Here is an 18,337-nt window from a genome sequence, read left to right as displayed (position 1 = left end):
GTGTAGTAACGTTACCGCTGGATTAACTGGTGACAAGGCAGAAATGCTTCTCTTTATCAAGGAAAATTTGCCATTAATGCTCAAGTAATAGCATTTAGTACTAGAATTGTTATTTCTACCTGTTTGAAGACACAGTGCACTTTTTGTTATTAAAGTTATTGTTGTGAGATGATCCTGTAATTAATGTTTAAAAAAAATCCATATAAAATTCATTGAAGAAAAGTAGATTTTTGTATGCCTGCTTTGTTACTTATATTTTATTTCTAATGTTTTCAAGGCTCAGAGCACTTTATTTTGTTAAAGTTATTTTAATATGAGAAGATTCTGTAATGTTTATACATTTCTTTTATTATAAAAGATTTTCGTTAGTATAACTATACTATGTTAGTTACAGGAACTAATTTTATACCTTTTTCGAAGGCACAAAGCACTTTATTTTGTTGTTAAAGTTATTTTGTTGTGAGAAGATCCTATAATGTTTAAAAATGTATTTTATTATAAAATAAATTTAATTAAAGAAAATATTTCTGTATAGGCCTATGCTTTCATTACAGTTCTTAAAAAAAATAAAATCGGAATCGGCAAAAATCGGAATCGGCAGGTCACACTTACTGAAAAATCGGAATCGGAATCGGCCAAGAAAATTGCAATCGGTGCATCTCTACTTTCGATGCATGCAGCCTTAGATAGTTACACAAGGCCGTTTCTCAATACCAAGTATGCAAAGTTCGGACTTGCGTCCTTCGTAGTTCGGACTTGGAAGATTGACTTGGGAGTACGAACTCCCGAGGACGTGAGGATGCAAGTCCTGTAATTCTGCAAATGGAACAGCAGTGTACTTGATAACGTCAGTCAGCTCGCCTTTTCTACTCCGGTTATCTTCACTGCTTCACTGTATGTATTTACAATAATATGATATCAGCTACCTCTGCCTCTTTTCGTTTTCATTTAAACACATTAATAGCTGCAAAAACGTAGTTCAGGGAATGTATAACATTACAGTGCAACGAAATATTTTATATCAAACAGCATTGCCTCTTTTCCGTTTCATTTAACGTTAAACATATTAATAGCGACAAAAATGTGGTTCATGCAACGCGTTACAAAACAATAATTACAATAAAAGGAAGTGAAATCAAACACCACTGCCTCTTTGTTTTCTTCAAAATATAAACCACAACTGTCTTTTCGTACTCATTTTAAAACTAATAAAACATATTAATATGTGATTTAAGCTATATGTGCACTGTGTATAATACATCTTTACTCTATGTATAATAAAATGAAACATGACAAGCACAACTCTGCCTTTTTTGTTAAATGTCAGTTTTAATGAACAATATTAGCCATTATAAAAGTATAAGTATAAGAGACTTATGTAATCGGAAATAAAGACAAAAGCAAAAATTCGGTCAAATGCATGCTAAAAAGTCAGCGTTGAATTACGGTTGATAAATAATTTATGAAGCATAACTTTGTCCTCAGTCAAAACTCTTCGTCTTCTTCCTTGTCGAATTTCTGTCGCTCTACGTACGTCGTCCGGTATAATTGAAACAATTGGCTATGAGCTACGCACAGGCGCATTTGATAGACATTCGTAGCGCCCAATAAACGGCTCTGGGCATTCGTAAACCATGCCTCAAATACGAGAAAATGAACATGTGGTTCCCAGACCACGAATCATGACGCGTTAGCCAGGCTAGGTTAAGACAAAAATTCTAATTAACATGGGAAAGACACATTTTATCACACATTGTCATATTAAGAAATGTGTACTGTATATCATTTGAAGATATTAAATTACTGAAGCAGACAAAAGCATTGGAAGGAAGTTGACTGAACTTCTTACTAAAAGATGCAGTTACTGTTAGTTACTCCCAAACATGCTATATTTGTAATGCTAAAAGGTCAAATCTCCATATATGAATAACAAAAGCACAAAACACATCCCTGCCTATACATTCGTACTGCATTCCTCCTAAAGCGCAATATCAAAGGCTTGCAGAAAGTCTTGGATGAGTGAAACAGACAAGCTTTCATATGTGCCATCTGACTGGGGACTCTAAGTCCGTCATTTTTCTGTCATGATCCGTGGGATTACGGAGCGAGGGGGAGGTGATTTCCCCATGTGGGGGTCTAAGATATCAAAGCCGGAAGGGTGTGGAGAGACTGGGAGAAGAAGAGGGGAGTGGGGGGAGATGGCGGCCTTTGTTCCAGCTCCACCTCAGGATTCCATGAAAAGATCACCAAGCAGCCTGATTCGTCACGGCACTGGGCTCTGCGCTCTGATTGGTTCCGCAGAGCGGGCAGATGTTCCGGCGGCAGCAGGGGGCTTGGAAGATTCCAACTCTACACTCTCACCCCACAGGCAGTCACATACACACATGCTTAAGAACCAATGCATACTCACACACACCACAGGACAGTCTCATACACACAAACAACATCTCATCCTCCTCATATACCCGTTCATCCAGCATGGCATGGCTATTTTGACTGTAATTTTTGCATGCCATTCTAGAAAGCGTCTGATGAGATACAAAAAGTTGAAGCTTCATCTGATATTTCATACATTTTCAAAGGATGTGCATGGAAAAAACTTGACTTTATAGTTAAAACAGTTATTTGACAGGGCAGTCAGAACAATAGTCATTTAGATTTCTGTTTAAAACTTAGGTTTAGATAAACTGAGAAGCTAAATAAAAAAGAAATAACTTTTATTGTAAAAAAGACTGCTTTGGGGTGTTTCGGGGCCTTACAGAAGGTTCAAACGCTCACTGATGCTTCAGATGGAAAAACGATGCATTAAGAGCCAGGGGTGTAAACTTTTGAACAGAATGAAGAGGTGTACAAATATCATATTTTTTTTTCATTTAATACTGCCATTCAGAAGCTACAGAAGATACTTACCTGTTTCTTAGAAGACTCCTAATGCGTTGTGTTTCCTTCAGTAGTATCAGTGAGCATTTGAAGCAAAATCATACAGTCATTGTTGGAAAGGGTTCAAATGCACAATAATGCTGAAAAACCAAAGAATTTGTTGGACCTAACAGCAAGCGGTTTAACTGTTGAGGACAAATAAGGGACTCTATCACTATCACTAAACAAAAAAACAAAAACAAAAAACAAAAACACAGCTGTAGATCATTTAGGAACCAACACAGTATTAAGAATTAAGTGTATGTAAACTTTTGAACAGAGTCATTTTTATAAATTCAACTACTATTTTCTCTTCTGTGGACTATATATAAACGTTTTTATTGTGAAATATCTTATTCAGGTCGGTACTAAATAAAAAATAATGCATTTTGTATAATCCCTAATATTTTGAGATAATTAACATTTTGCAGATTCTGCAAGGTGTATGTAAATTTTTGACCTCAAATGCACATTAAATATTTTTTTAATATTTAAAAAATATATATTATTATTTTTATTATGTAAGAAGAAATAGACTGCAGCATGACACTATAAACATGAAACATCCACAGCTATGCAGGAAATTGCAGTACAGTATAGTATTAAACAGTATTATGCACAAATATTTGACTGAAGAAGAGATTGACCAATCAGAATCAAGTATTTCTTGCAATAATTTACTTTAAAATCTGTTTTTGGTTCTTAATTAAAACCATACTGTTTATTTTTATATATTATGTTTATATCGATTAAAATTTGTGGTCACACTTTATATTAGGTGGCCTTAACTATTATGTACATTAAAAAATAAGTACAGTGTACATAATGTGGTCATATTGCATTGCAAAACACTTTTGCTTCTATTAAGGTGGGATATGGGTAAGGTTAGGGACAAGTTTTAAGGTATGGGTAGGTTTAAGGGTGGGTTGCGGTGTAAGGGATGGGAAATGTAATTACATATAGGTTTAAAAAAAATATATAAGTACAATATAAAAACATGTATGTACACAATAAGTACATTGCACCAAATGATTAATTTAAATGTAGGTACATAGTAGTTAAGGCCACCTAATGTAAAGTGGGACCAAATTTGTATTTACAATTATCAGACTTATCAATAACTGCATCAACATGCAATGAAAACCAATTGCCGTCAGATCCGTCATTAATATGTAGTAATCTTGTTTGTACACCGATGGCCTGAAGTCTTCCACATTTCCATGAATGGTGATATTTCACTTGCTGAGCCTTTATGATGATTAAATTAGAAACAGCAAAGCAAATAACTTGACTTTAGACAAAGAACCATCTGGGGACCTCTAAAGAGTGTCTTTCTCCATCATTTAATAATCAGCGGGTGGTTCTCTAGGGATTTTTGTGGGTGGGTGTTTGTGGGAACACTTGTGTTGTGCATTAGATCAGTTCCAATCAGTTCCAGAGGTCTGATCAGTTATTAGAAATTGCACAGAACAGAATGAATTAGTTATAATGCCAAATCAGATGGTTTGCTAATGGTACTGACAAACATGAAAGAAGAGCGAGCTCCTTACAGCGGTCAGCAGTGCGCAGTTTAAGTTTCCAGTCCGATGAGAACATGTCAGGTCTTAATGAAGTCCAACGACGTCTAATAGCTCACAGGACAGCTATTTATGCAACTAGACAAACACAATTAATCGTCAAAGGCTTCAAGTGGAAAAACAAAACAGATTTGACTACCCTACATGTATTTGCTGCCTCTGTATTGTGCTGTTTGTAAATCAGACTGTTTACATTGTCTATTATTAAGTGCACTTTCCCCTGTTACAAACAGCACACTCGCATGAGACAGAAACACTAAGCAGATGTCCGCGGACAGACACGCAGCAATTTGCAGGGACAAAATCACAGAAGAGAGATATAGAGTCACGAAGCCAGGGAAATCTGTGTAATTGTGGTAGGTCTGATTAAAGCCCCAGGTCTAATGGGGAACTCTGGCAGGGTAAGCGGAGATACCTTATCTCGGCAAATCGCTGCCGGTCACTATTTTAAAGAATTCCCACAATGCACTCTTCGTCTGGAAATGTTAGGGGGTAAAGAGAGCCATTTGAATGATCACACACACACACACACACACATGCATATGCCACTGAAGTCATACACTGCTGACATCCTATCCCACCCACCCAACCAACCACACTTAACTTGTGTCAGCGGCACACCCACCATGCACCCGCATGCAGTGACTCAAAAAATACACTGAGCAGAAACATTTGCACTGCCAAGGGGGCTTTATAAATGAGCGTCTTTGTACGAATTATAGATCATTTTATAGCATTTGTGTTGTTTTCTTATTCAGAAACAAAACAGATGTAGGATGCACTCATGGTGGCAAGACATTTAATAATCACAACCAGGCAGCCTAGATATGTGATATACAGTATGTCACAAAAGTGAGTACACCCCTCACATTTCAGCAACCATTTTATTATATCTTCTCAAGGAACAATACTATAAAAATGAAACTTTGATATATTTTAGAGTAGTCAATGCGCAGCTTTGTATAGCAGTATATATTTAGTGTCCTCTAAAAATAACTCAAAACTAACATACAGCCTTTATTGTCAAAATAGCTGGCAACAAAACAGTGATTACATCAGTATGTTGTTTACCCATGCAAAGCAACCTGTCCTATTCATCATGTTTATGATGAACTTGTCAAGATCAGTAAATCCCTTAAAATATCAGATCATTTGACATTTTTAGGCACGAGAAGGTTAGTCCAGGTTGTCTCCTCAAAATGCTATTGGTGTTTATGAAAGCATTTAAAATAATTTATGTGAGGTTAATAATTAAATATTATATTAAATATTAATGTTACCAATCAAAAGTTTTTTTATGTTTTAAAAATGTCTCTTCTGCTCACCAAGCCTGCATTTATGATCCAAAATACAGCAAAATCAGTAATATTTTACTATTTGTAATAAATGCTTTCTATTTGAATATAAAACAAGTAATTTGTTCTTGTGATCAAAGCTACATTTTTAGCATCTCACTCTGGTCTTTACTGTCACTTGATCCTTAAGAAATCATTCTAATAAGCTGATTTGCTGTTTAAGAAACATCAGAAAGATCCAAAGATCAGCAATCATCTGAAATAAAAATATTATTAGTGTAACTTTATACACTATACCATTTTTTGGGGGGAATGAAATTATAGAAATTAATACTTTTATTTAGCAAGAATGCTTTAAATTGATCAAAAGTAATAATAAAGATATTTATAATGTTATAAAAGATTTCTAATTCAGATAAATGCTGTTCCTCTGAACATTTTATTCGTCAAAGAAACCTGAAAAAATTCTACTCAGCTGTTTACAACATGATAATAATAATAATATATATATTTTAGCAGAAAATCAGAATATTAGAATGATTTCTGAAGGATCATGTGACTGGAGTAATGGTGACAAAAATTCAGTTTTGAAATCACAGGAATAAATTACGTTTTAAAATAGATTCAAATATGAATATTAATATTTAAAGATTGAACATAATGATTCAAATGTATATATGTGCATTCCCTAAAACCAATATTAGCACAAAGGTTTGTTGTGAAGCATGTGTTTTAATCACAATTATTCTTTTCTTTATTATGTATACTCTTATATGTTATTGGTCAACAATTTCAGTCTTACATTTTTCCCCCATACTTTCATGCACAGGTTTGCTCGTAAGGCTATACTTTCCTGATAAATGTAACGAACAGTGTCATTTTGTTCAAGCTGTGGTCAAAGGTCAATAATTTCATGCCGCAGTGAAGACTTGTCTTAACCGCTCACCATCAACCAGCAACACACATAAAGGCCATCTGTCAGAGTAGGTATGGCATGGCGTGACTAACTTTGCAGATAAGGATATAAAAAGGAGAAAGAGAGCAAAAGATGTTCTGGATGTGGTTATCGGGCCGGAGCTGGCATCCGCGCAGTGCGTTTGAGAGATAACAAGCCCCAGAGAGCCCGTCCACCTCCTAATGGCATATGACCAAAGCTCCACCCGGGGTCGCCAGCAATTGAAGTCCGAGCCAGGAAGGCACATCTGGCCCTTATTTTATTGGTGTTCAATTTTGCATCGGTATGTGGAGAGGGCAACAAACAAAGCTCCAGTCCCACCCTGTTCCCATATCCCTGCCTGCCGCCACCAGCCCCCTACTTCCCCCCCTGGGCCTAAAATTCATTTTAACGCACATAGGCTCGGCGCACATTAGCGTGTATAGGTACAGATCTTATATTGAAGTGGAATTCCAGAGTAGCCCCCACAGGGTAGATGACAGGGTTTATTTAAAAGAAAAAAGGCGGAGGAGACTTCAAGTCTGAAGAGGATATTAAAAAAATACACAGGAGGAAAAAAGCACCCCTCCGGCAGGAATAATTTTGTACCTTTCCAGAGAGCGAGGGGGAGTGAGCCTGACTGTGTAAAGGTTTGAAAGCCAAAAAAGAGAAGAGAGACGCAACTGAAAAAGACAGGTTTATCAAATCTATAATGAGAGCCACTACTGTCACCTGCACAGTTTGAGCAAAATACAGAAACAATTCCAGAAGAGACAGAGAGAAGTTTTTCAAATGTAAAAGGCAGAGCACCTAATGAAAACCAACTGCCATCCTGTCACCTATACATCTCCCAACTATTCCTCTACAGGACGCCATGCATGAACGGGAATAACAGCCTTCACTTCTTATTCAGTCTCCCTCTCCCTGTCCTTTGATTACATTTTCAAGAAGGAAAAACTTATCCTACTAGCGAGAGTCTAGTTTTTGTTACCTTCAGTTTCACTTAACATAAGTACTGGATGGCAGTAAGGTGTTTCAGTTTTGGATGTGTGATAACATGTTGCTGACTCCTCCTGTTGAGACTGATACATCCTGCACAGGAAGTTCTGCAGACTAGCGTGTGATTTAGCAGGATGAGAAAGAGCAAAAAGACTTACTTAAAGGGATAGTTCACCCAAAAATGAACATTTGATGTTTATCTGCTTAATCAAAGATGTAGGTGACTGTTTCTTAAGTAGAATACAAATGAAGATTTTTTAGCTCAAACCGTTGCAGTCTGTCAGTCATATAATGGCAGTCAATGGGACCCATTGCTTTGAGAGTCAAGGCTTGTGACGATACATTGAGGATATAAAGAAGATATAAATACTGTTTAGTTTCTTGCACAGACTGATTGTTTGGTGTGTTAAGACCTCAATGTATCGTCACGAGCCGCAGGGTTTAATTTGGTTTTGTCTTTGACTGTTTTTTGACTCTCAAAGCGTGGAGGCCATTGACTGCCATTATATGACTGACAGACTGCAACGGTTTGAGTTAAAAATCTTCATTTGTGTTCTACTGAAGAAACAAAGTCACCTACATCTTGGATGCCCTGGGGGTAAGCAGATAAATATCAAATTTTAATTTTTGGATGAACTATCCCTTTAATGGTGAGATACTGTTTTTTGAAAAGTTATTAAAGGAGTAGATCATCCCCAAAATGAAAATGTTCTTTCCCTTATGACTTTCTTTTGCTGTAAAACACAATAAGAGAAATATAGAAGAGTGTTCAAGTAGCTTTTTGATAAAACTATTTTTTTAAATATCTGTTTTTGTGTTCAATGACAAAAAGAAAGTCAAACATTAGACCTAATTTTAAATTTAAATTAGATTAAAATATTTTAGTAAATATTCTCTTTAATCATGTAAAGCCTGACAAATTAAATAATAATAATAATAAAAAATAATAATAAAATGGTAGAATTAAACATTTAAACAAAATCTAAAAATAAAAACTAAAATAGAAAGTTGAATATGTGTTTTTATTGAATGTTATATTTGATAAGTCATACTTGTATGGATCATATAGTATAGTGGTGTTCTGAAATGAGGAGACAAAGTTTTTTTTTTTCTTCCAAATGTAATTCATGTCCCATTCACATTTCCTTAAATAAACATTACTTACACTATCAGAAAAAGAAACAAAAAAAAATCTAAATTTTAATACTTTGTTTGTTATAGCCATTAATCTCATCAAGTTAGTGTTTTAAACCATTGTACATTTATTCCAAAATAATAAATCAAGGCAGTAAGAATGTAAACAATATAATTTATTTGTGAACTTATGTTCGGCTGCTCTTTTTAATAGTTAACTTTTACCTATTTTGAATTTTTTTGAACATCAGTCATCAAAGCTCAGGAAATGTTTTCATGTCATTCTACGTCTTATTTTGATGTAACAAAGTGGTTATATCTAAGTATGTGTGCTGTTTAATAATTAATGGCATTATTGTCATGAGTTGCTTGGCGAGAGACAAAACGGCCTGTAATATTCCCCAGGATAATTCCAAAAGTAAATCCAACGTAACGTAAACACAGACGAGAACCAACAAACAATGAGTTAGTGCTGAGAACTTAAGTATCTGACTAAACAAAGGAACTAACTGGACAATTAATAGAACACAGGTGGAGACGAATAAACTAATGAATAATGGGGAAACTAGGTCACAGAGGGCAGAACTAACAACAAAATGAAAACACAGGAAAGATCAGACATGTGACAATTATAGTGTTCATTCAGACCGATTCGTTAATGTGGAATGCGCACGAACACAAGAGGCAGGATTTCTTGCATGAATCAACCACAGCTGAACATAACCAGTCATATATCTAATCATATCTCAATTACCCCCCACCAAACTCATGGCACGCTTTAGGTGGTCTGTTAAAACTCAATGGGCTCAGGGGAGGCAAGAGAGAGTGCTTTTTATTTAGCACTGACCCTGAATAAGATATTTCACATAAAAGACATTTACATACAGTTAACAAGAGAAAATAATAGCTGAATTTATAAAAATGACCCTGTTCAAAAGTTTACATACACTTGGTTCTTAATACTGTGTTGTGGTGAATGATCCACAGCTGTGTTTTTTTTTTTTTGTTTAGTGATAGTTCATGAGTCCCTTGTTTGTCCTGAACAGTTAAACTGCTTGCTGTGCTTCAAAAAAAAAAGCATTCAGGTCACACAAATTCTTTGGTTTTTCAGCATTTTTGTGTATTTGAACCCTTTTCAACATCAACTGTATGATTTTTGAGATCTATCTTTTCATTCTGAGGACAACTGAGGGGCTCATATGCAACTATTACAGAAGGCTCAAATGCTCACTGATGCTTCAGAAGGAAAAAACATGCATTGAGATCTGGGGGTGAAAACTTTTTGCATTTGAAGATCAGGGTAAGTATTACTTATTTTGTCTGCTGGAAAACATGTAAGTATCTTCTGTAGCTTCTAAAGGGCAGTACTAAATGAAAAAAAAAAAGATATTTAAGCAAACAAAGAAAAATGTACACAGCTTAATTTTGTTCAATAGTTTTCACCCCAGGATCTTAATGCATTGTTTCCTTCTGAAGCATCAGTGAGCGTTTGAACCTTCTGTAATAGTTGCATATGAGTCTCTCAGTTGTTCTCAGTGTGAAAAGATGGATCTTAAAATCATACAGTTATTGTTGGAAAGGGTTCAAATACACAAAAATGATGGAAAACCAAAGAATTTGTGGAACTTGAAGGATTTTTCTAAAGAACAGTGGTCAGTTTAACATTTCAGGACAAACAAGGGTCTCATGAACAACTATCACTAAACAAAAAAACTTTTGAACAGGGTCATTTTTTAAATTAAACTATTTTCTCTTGTGGACTATATGTAAACATATTTTATGGGAAATATCTTATTCAGGTCAATACTAAATAAAAAATAATATGCATTTTGTATGATCCCTAAAAAATGACTATCAGACAACAAAAAGACATGTGAAAGATTGTGTAGCAATATTTTGATAATTTAGAGACCTTACAAACTTGTGTATGCAAAACTGATAGAGTAGACTTCATAGAGTTAATAATCACAAAGCCAATACTTGAAGAAAACTCATATATCAGCCAGTGTTGTTTTTGACAACCATCTTAGATTTAGTCTTAGTCTTTTGGACTAAAATGCTTATTAGTTTTAGTCAAATTTTAGTCACTTCTAAATGTGATAGTTTTAGTCCAATTTTAGTCGACGAAAAGCCATAAAAGTTTTAGTCTAGTTTTAGTCAAAAAAAGGGGGAAAAGTAGTCTTTTAACAAATTAATGTAGGTCAGTAAGTATTTTGCTGTTGGGTAGTGTCACTTATAAGTTGTGAAAATAGCAGATCTATAGTTCAACACAATGTGAGCTTCTGGATCGACTATTTTCACCAACAATTACAATAATGAAGGAATGGTTTTAGACATAAAAGACATATATTTGAAATAATGTGCAAACTGCCGCCATCATGGTTAATCGTCTGTCTGTCTGAGTGACAACAATGTGACACGTTGAGCACGTTGTGCGCTGCACGCCAGGTGGTGAGCGTAACCAAACAAGGATAGAATGCTAAAACGGCTTGCCATAGCCTACTAGTATGGCAAAGAGTATTTAATGCTAAAACGGCTTGCCATAGCGGCAGATACTTTTTAGGTTTTAATTGGCATGCACAATAAGCTGAAATGTCGTGCATTTTAAACGTGCACCCACTAAAATTTGTCTATTCTCGTCTCGTCAACGAAAACTCACACAGGTCTCGTCATGTTTTAGTCAACGGGCCATTTTTATCTCGTCATCGTCTCGTTATCGTCATGAAAAAAGTTGCGTCGACGAAATGATTTCGTCATCGTCATGGTTGACGAAAACAACACTGATATCAGCATATATATATCTCCAGAGAATATTTCTGGCTCCTCCACCATTTCTCTAAAACTCTGGGCCCGTATTCACAAAACATTTTTCTTACCACTAAAGAGTTATCCTAAATAGCTGTAAAAGTTTTTAACTAAGAGTTTTCTCTTAAAACCTATTCACAAAGCTACTGAGACAACTTTTACTAAGGCCGAGTTTGACCTCGTTGCTATGGATGATGTCAGCATGCCTACTAACTATGCACACAGTGATTGGCTGATAGAGGAAGGGTCTCTGTTAAAGATTTATTCATAGAAATATTGTGGAGTGCAATATTATGCTGCCATATTCAAATAAACGTTTAAATATAAAACTGTAGCACATTCAAATAAAGATTTTAAAATACAGGCTAAGTGTCACTAATTAAACAAGTATATGTTCAGCTAATTGTCAGCCTCTTACATGTGTGCAATTAGCAGATATACAAATGAACAGCCTTTTAATTAACAATAGAACAATCATGGTTAATAGTAAGGCATGAAAACCAAACTAGATGCAAGAACAGCTGTTATTTCTTGCCCAACTTGTTAATGAAAACAAGGATATAACCAAATAATTAAAGTTGGGATAACTTTCCAAACCAAAAAAGTAAAAAAATGTGTGCAAATAAATGCAGTGTGTTTCTAAAATATTTACGTTCCAATGCAGAATGCCAGCAACTACTGAAAACATCACAAAATTTTGTTATGGTTTCCCTGCTGAAAAACCCCAGCTAAAACCAGCCTAGGCTGGTTGGCTGGTTTTAGCTGGTCATATCTGGTCAGCAGGCTGGTTTTAGAGTGGTTTTGGCCACTTTCCCAACCTGGCCAGTCTGGTCAGACCACCAGCTAAAACCAGCTACTTCCAGCTTAAACCAGCTAAGAGCTGCCAACCAGCCTGATTTTTTTTTTTTTTTTTTTTTTTTTAGCAGGGAATTTACTGGTTATAATGGGAATTGTACTAGTTTTAATGGTAACTGCAATGGTGCCTGTTGGTCTCTACTGTTAATTGGTCAGCTTCTACTGATGGTTAGTTAAACCTTGCTTAAAAAACAGCTAAAACCAGCCTAGGCTGGTTGGCTGGTCTTAGCTGGTTTAAGTTGGAAGTAGCTGGTTTTAGCTGGTCTCCCAGCCTGGCCAGGCTGGAAAGTGGCCAAAACCCCTCTAAAGCCAGCCTGGTTGACCAGCTAAAAACAGCCAACCAGCCTGTCATGGTTAATAGTAAGACATGAAAACCAAACTGGATGCAAGAACAGCTGTTATTTCTTGCCCAACTTGTTAATGAAAACAAGGATATAACCAAATAATTAAAGTTGGGATAACCTTCAAAACCAAAAAAAATTAAAAAAGGTGCGCAAATAAATGCAGTGTGTTTTTAAAATGTTTACGTTCCAAGGCAGAATGCCAGCAACTACTGAAAACATCACAAAATTTGTTATGGTTTCCTTGCTGAAAACCCCCCGGCTAAAACCAGCCTAGGCTGGTTGGCTGGTTTTAGCTGGTCAACCTAGCTGGTTTCAGCTGGTCATAGCTGGTCAGCAGGCTGGTTTTAGAGGGGTTTTGGCCACCAGCTAAAACCAGCTACTTCCAGCTTAAACCAGCCTAGGCTGGTTTTAATGGTAACTGTAATTGTGCCTGTTGGTCTCTGGTAATTGGTCAGCTTCTATTGATGGCTTGTTAAACCCTGCTGAAAAAAACAGCTGAAACCAGCCTAGGCAGGTTGGCTGGTCTTAGCTGGTTTAAGTTGGAAGTAGCTGGTTTTAGCTGGTCTCCCAGCCTGGCCAAGCTGGAAAAGTGGTCAAAAGCCCTCTAACACCAGCCTGGTTGACCTGGTTTTTTTCAGCAGGGAAACCACTAAATCCCAATGGAATATATCCCAAAAAACATTTTTATTTGTTTTAATGTTTAAAAGTTGATGGTTTATAATGTTTGTAATAGTATTTGTAGTGGAAACCATCTGAATTTCTGTGATGGTTTGTACAGTGTTTTTTTTAGCAGGGAGGATAGTTTGTGATTTGGTTTTAGTGATTTAGGAGTCCTCTTCACTACCTCTAACGTTTCACAGATTTAGGAGCTAGTTGTAGCGCTAAAATACTTTTAGATCAAAAATGTAGGAGTCCAAAATTTAGAACTGACACGCCTGTTATTTTTAAGATTTTCTTCAAAATCGGTGAATACGGGCCCTGGTCTATATAGTGTTCGAACACAGAATATCCTCTGTAAACCTCTCAGATTACATGACAGCTGAGATTATAGTCAACCACGAGTCACGGTGCCACCAGCCAGCATGCTGGAAAGACAGGAAGTGGAAGCTGTGGAAAGCTGAGACTCTTAGGCTGAGGGTGAAATTGCTCAAGAGGGGAAGAAGAATACAGATGTGATACCCTTCTTCTTTCATCCTTGTTCTCCAAACTTCTTTCCCTCCTAGTATAGTGAAAGTAGTCTTTTTGGCCAGGCTCTGGGCTGCCCTGATCCCTGAGGATGGATAGCAGGCAGCGATAAGACTGGAAAGACTGGAGCTCTTTCACACTTTTCGCTAGTTGCTAATCCGCTGCAGCACAGCCAAACCACACAGCCCAGTATTAGCTTTCCTGCTGTGACACAGCCAATGAATATTAGCATGTTTGTTTGATTGTGTGTGTAGGTAAGAGATCCTGAATTTCAAAGGGTATATCTATGTGACGGTTCTTCATTGCACTAAGTTTCACCTCCAGGAAAATATACTCTAGATTTATGAACAAGCTTTCTTTTGAAAGTTGGATACCAGCCCGTCACTATGTCCCCCAGCACATTTTGGTCCAACGAGTGTGCCAACAATTTAAATGGACAAAGGACGACTATTATGTCTGAACCCGAGGAAAATTACTAAACACAAAACAAGCTAACACCAGTTCCAGCTCCATAAACAAGATTTTGATCTATAAAATGCTATGACTTCATCGCACAACACTTTCACACATGTGCTGTCAATGCAAAGCTCTGACACTGCGCTTAAAGTCATCTGCACTTTTTTTCTGCCATTTTTACCTCTGCAACCACAAGCTAATAGGCTACTGTGCAGTCTTACCTGCATATCTGCTACCACTCTTTAGCTTCCGCCACACTAGCCACCAAACATCGCTCTCTCTCCATTTATTACCTTAATTTAATGAGGGCTTTCCCTTCGTAACCTTTCCAGACTGATTTATTGCTCTCCAAGCTGAGATCAGAGAACCGGGCGCTATAGGGCACTCTAGGACACCCCGCTGCCCCTTCCTGAATCCAAGTGCTAGGCCCATGTAGGCTGTGTGATTGCTAAATGTGGTGAAACTCACAGCTGGGCCCAACATGGTAAGAGGTGTGAACATTCGCCTCTTAATGAGGCAAGAGGACAAGCGGTTTAGAACGCAGGTCAGAGGTGCTGGGAGCGGGGCCAGAGAGGCTGGCTCTAATACTGGGGAAGTGGATTAATGGAAAAAAGGAGATTAGGACTATGCGCTGTAACTCTTGAGAGAGACACATTTTAGGTGTGGAACACGGCGTTTGATGACGATGTGGGCCAAAACTGCGAAGCAATTTATTTTTCATTTCCAGCAGCTGGAACGCAAGCAAAGCTGCACTCTTAAAATTAAATGTTCCAGAAAGGGCCTTAAAGGAACACACCACCATTTTTGAAAATAGGGTCATTTTCCAACTCCCTTAATGTTAAGATTTAGCGTTTTCGATTCCATTCAGCTGATCTCTGGGTTTGGTGGTAGCACTTTTAGCATAGCTAAAAGACCATTAGCATCTTGCTCAAAAATGACCAAAGAGTTTCAATATTTTTCCGATTTAAAACTTGACTCTTCTGTAGTTACATTGTGTACTAAGACCGACTGAAAATAAAAAGCTGCAATTTTCTAGGCTGATATGGCTAGGAACTATACTCTCATTCCGGCGTAATAATCAAGGAACTTTGCTGCCGTACCATGGGTGCAGCAGGCACATAGACATTACGCAACGCCTGAAAATAGGCTAAGTTAACACAAACCTACCATGCGTCCCAATGTCATACTATCCATCCTAAATAGTATGTGAGATTACAATAAGTGTGTCCCAAAGCATAGTATGCTGAAAAGAGCATGCCAAAAGTCCCCAGGTGGTCTACTATTTCAGGTCGATTAATGAAGTGTGGATCTGTTTTTTTGTTTTTGTTTTTTTGTTTTTTGCTACAATTTTGATTGCAACACATAATAATTTCTATTAATAGTGTTCATCGTCTGTTTGATTACTTCATTACTGATTTTAACATACATCTATACCATATGTACATCAACTTGACATACAGTAGTCACCACTAGTAAGCTACTAAATATATTGTTGTAACCTAACTTTTCTGTACAGCTGCTTTGCAACGATTTGTATCGTGAAAAGCGCCATAAATAAACTTGAATTGAATCTATGCACACTCTAATGGCTAATATTGCCTACAATCCATTGCTCTTTGGCGAAGGATTCGGTCCGGAACTCCAAACATTAACAAAAAAATCATAGAACCATTGATGAGAGACTTGATGAACCATCCAAATCTGTATCTTGACCAAAGAATTAGATATCGCTGAAAACAAGTCTATCTAAAGCTGTCCTAAAGATGTTTCTCATCAGTTCCCTAAAGGTTAAGTGTGGTTCCTTTCTGCTTATTTATGTGGGCTGTAAGCTGGTCTCAATTCTAAAGTATGGGGCATGTGAGAACTGTGATGGTTTTATGGTAGAAGGCTTGAGTTCATGGCTGTACGATGATCAGCAGGGTTGCCAAGGAGAACGTGTTTGGACAGTTACGCCCCCCGAAACCAAAACTGAGCCATTGGAATCAATTTTCACACTTGAGGAGCGTCTAGATGCCTCTTCCAAGCCTCGTCACCAGGACTGTGGTGACTATAGTCAAAAGCGAGAGTCATATTCAGACAGCAAAATGAGGCTACAACTTGCGCTGTTTCTGTGCTCAGCAATGGTTTGACACAGTAAAAAACTAAGCAGAAAACAGGGATGAGACGGGACTATGTCAAAGGGGCCATGATTCTCTGATTTGTGGATGCCTGTTACCCTTTTCACCCAGAATGCTTAGCCTCTCGTCCTGGATCATCTCAATAACTCCCTTCCTCTGACGGCTCCCAGCAGCACCATCAATCTGTCCCGCGCCAGGATAAGAGACCGTCCTGTCTCCTGACTTACCTCGTCTCTATTTCACCCGATTTGTGCCGGGGGGTCAAATTTCCAATGTGAAAGTCAAAACAACAGCAGCAAAAACTGATGCCTCAACGCAATTTTTCTTGCATACAAACATTCATGTTGGTTTTATGAATAATTACTGAGAATTTGGATGAGAATTAGTGACTAAAACCCTCACAAATAATATTTTGGACAACAAATAACTTATACTGTAAATAACTGTACTGTGTTGGGCTGCCTCTTGTTCAATGAATCAAAACTAGTTGAGAACCAGGATACTGATAACCATTACAGGAATACATAATTACAGTAGATGAATTGCTACACACTGTTGACTTGCCTGCTAGCTAATTTAATTAGAAATGTAGCTATGGTATTAAGAAAAGACCTTAATGTGTAACCCTGGACCATAAAATCAGTCATAAGGGTCATTTTTTATTTTAAGTTTTATACATCACCTGAATAAATAAGATTCCAATTGATGTATGGTTTGTGGGGATAGGACAATATTTGGCTGAGATACAACTATTTGAAAATCTGGAATCTGAGGGTGCAAAAAAATCTAAATATTGAGAAAATGGCCTTTAAGGTGAGACACTGCAGGTGAGTAGGGTAATTTTTTTTTAACTAATAGTTGTCACCTTACTTACCCAGTTGACTGATTACATTGATAATTGCAAACATTTTTTGTATTACAAGTTTTCTAAAATGTTAGGTTTAAATATGCAAATGAGGCATTAACACTGGATGAATTAAGTTTCAAAATTATTGTTCAATTTTTTGACATATTAGAGTCAATTGCTTTTACAGAGGGGATTTTGGGTATCTCATTTCATCATGACATAATTCAGAAAAAAACTTAGAACAGGCAGAAATTATAGATTTTGTAGGTTTATAGATATAATCAGGAACAAAAAGTTTGGTGTGTGTAAGTGCTACTGAAGTGGAGATTTATTGCTCAGTGTAAGATAAAAAACGAATTTTGAGAAAACGGCCTTTAAAAATATGTACTGTGATTGAAATCTATTGACACAAATAGATAATATTTTTTATGTTTTCTTTCCACTAATCTGAAAAAACACTTTATGAAAAAACAAAAAGCCCAAAATCTCAAACTTGACAGGTGCATGAAAAAAGTGTTTTTGCCTGCGCATTGTCTCCCCTTAAAGTTGTCCAAATGAAGATCTTAGCAGTGCATATTATTAATCAAAAATTAAGTTTAAAATTTAAGTTCATCAGCTGCCTTAAAATTTTAAATTAAATCAACTTAAAACTACGAAAAGTCATTTCAACTCACGACAATAAAATGAGTTAAAATGACTTGTACTTTGAAGTTGATTTAACTTAAAATTTTAAGGCAGCTGATGAACTTTTTTTTAAAGTTGAAACTGGTGAAAGCTTTTTACAGTGTACAAACATACCCGTGCTACTCATGATGGTTTTGTGTCCCAGGATCACATATACCTTACAAAAACACAATTAGGCTGTGCCAA

At 36.7% G+C, this 18,337-nt stretch overlaps 1 long non-coding RNA gene across 1 annotated transcript in view; it reads right to left on the bottom strand.

Annotated features, from left to right (window-relative positions):
- Positions 1–1,966: 1,966 nt before the first annotated feature.
- Positions 1,967–18,337, bottom strand: part of LOC141345190 (uncharacterized) — a 172,966-nt gene continuing 156,595 nt past the window's right edge. Inside the window, exon 3 of the long non-coding RNA XR_012356970.1 lies at positions 1,967–1,978. This is a non-coding gene — a long non-coding RNA (uncharacterized lncRNA). The remainder of the gene's footprint in view (positions 1,979–18,337) is intronic.

This window comes from Garra rufa, chromosome 11 (genome assembly GCF_049309525.1).
Source record: "Garra rufa chromosome 11, GarRuf1.0, whole genome shotgun sequence".
NCBI classification, from domain to species: Eukaryota; Metazoa; Chordata; class Actinopteri; order Cypriniformes; family Cyprinidae; genus Garra; species Garra rufa.
Note: the sequence above shows the minus strand (reverse complement) of the source record. Positions and strands in the feature narration are given on the sequence as shown.